At 41.0% G+C, this 1,982-nt stretch overlaps 1 pseudogene; it reads left to right on the forward strand.

Annotated features, from left to right (window-relative positions):
* The first annotated feature begins 752 nt into the window (after nt 1-752).
* LOC102895227 lies at nt 753-1,730 on the forward strand (annotated as a pseudogene).
* The last annotated feature ends 252 nt before the right edge of the window (nt 1,731-1,982 follow it).

Below are 1,982 nucleotides of genomic sequence, written 5' to 3' on the forward strand. Positions count from 1 at the left end.
ACGGGGTCAAATATGTGGTGATGGAAGGAGACTAGACTTCAGGTGGTGAGCATGCAGCTGTTATATTATATGGAGTATGCAGGTGTCATATTATAAAGTTATATATCTGAAATTCAAATAATGTTATTAACCAGTGTTACCCTAATACATTTTTAAAAATGGCCCTGTTCCTTGGTGGTTCTGGAATCAAGGCAACAGACTGCTGTGAAAACTTTTCCAGAATCTTCTCCCCTAAGAGGAGAGGGGAACCATGGAACATGCTTGGAAATAGAGCTGTAGAATTCCTTCGCCTCAGAGGATCTGCTCCGGAGTGAAATCCCCAAATAAAATGAATTGCTAAACACCCACTCCTGGAATCAGAAGAAACTCTCCTCTAAGGAGCATTTCACTGAGACATTATCACAGCAAGGAACAGAGGAGACACATTTCAACCTCTTGGCTTACTCTCTGGGCATACTAGGCACATCATATCAGGCCTTGTAAAACACACCTAATTGTCTCTTATTCTTTAATTAACATCTTATAAAGTTGACAATATGATTATGATTGAATCAAACCAGAAATGAATTTGTGTTTTTATTGTCAAACACCATAGTTTCCTCACAGGAACTTAAGAGATAGTGTGGATAGAAAGGCAGCTGCCTACTAGATAAGGAAAAAGCAAAAATAGTGCTATCAAGTGCTCCTTTAAATCTTTAAAGAAGAAAATAGCTCTATTTCATGGTGCGTTGGAGGTGGTTGGCTGCTTCAGGATGAAGCTGAACATCTCTTTCCCAGCCACTGGATGCCAGAAGCTCATTGAAGCAGATGATGAATGAAAACTTCATACCTTTTATGAGAAGCATATGGCCACAGAAGTTGCTGCTGACGCTCTGGGTGAAGAATGGAAGGGTTATGTGATTTGAATCAGTGGTGGAAATGACAAACAAGGCCATGAGTCAAAACACTCTGTTTCATGGAGAAACCTTGAAACAGAGTGTTTTGACTCATGGCCTTGTTTGTCATTTCCACCACTGATTCAAATCACATAACCCTTCCATTCTTCACCCAGAGCGGGAGAAAGAATCTGTTCGGGGTTGCATTGTGGATGCCAATCTGAGTGTTCTCAACTTGGCTATTGTGAAAAAAGGGGAGAAAGATATTTCCGGTCTCACTATTACTACTGTGCCTCGTCGTCTGGAGCCCAACAGAGCTAGCAGAATCCGCAAACTTTTCAATCTCTCTCAAGAAGATGATGTCCACCAATAAGTTGTGAGAAAGCCCCCAAACAAAGAAGGTAAGAAACCTAGGACCGAAGCACCTGAGATTCTGTGTCTATTGTGAAAAAAGGGGAGAAAGATATTTCCGGTCTCACTATTACTACTGTGCCTCGTCGTCTGGAGCCCAACAGAGCTAGCAGAATCCGCAAACTTTTCAATCTCTCTCAAGAAGATGATGTCCACCAATAAGTTGTGAGAAAGCCCCCAAACAAAGAAGGTAAGAAACCTAGGACCGAAGCACCTGAGATTCTGTGTTTTGTTATTCCACGTGTCCTGTAACATAACCATCGGCATATTGCTCTGGAGAAACAGTGTACTAAGAAAAATAAGGATGAGGCTGCAGAATATGCTTAACTTTTGGCTAAGAGAATGAAGGAGGCCAAGGGGAAATGCCAGGAACAGATTGCCAAGAGATGCAGACTTTCCTTTCTGAGAGCTTCTACCTCTAAGTCTGAGTCCAGTCAAAAATGAGATTTTGTAAGAGTAACAAATAAATAAGATCAGACATTAAAAAAAAAAAAAAGAAAAGAAAGAAAATGATACAGTAAATGCAAACGAATCCCATCCAGTGGGAAGGACTCGTAGCTGTCTGATTCTTTCATCAGCTTCCCTCCCTTAGTATAAGACTGTCTGAGAGTGGAACACTAAGGAAGAGTAGCTAGTACCAAACACCAGGCACAATTTCACCTTCTTCTCTTAGATTATCTCATTTAAAACTGCCAA

Source organism: Pteropus alecto, unplaced genomic scaffold, assembly GCF_000325575.1.
Source record: "Pteropus alecto unplaced genomic scaffold, ASM32557v1 scaffold131, whole genome shotgun sequence".
Lineage (NCBI taxonomy): Eukaryota > Metazoa > Chordata > Mammalia > Chiroptera > Pteropodidae > Pteropus > Pteropus alecto.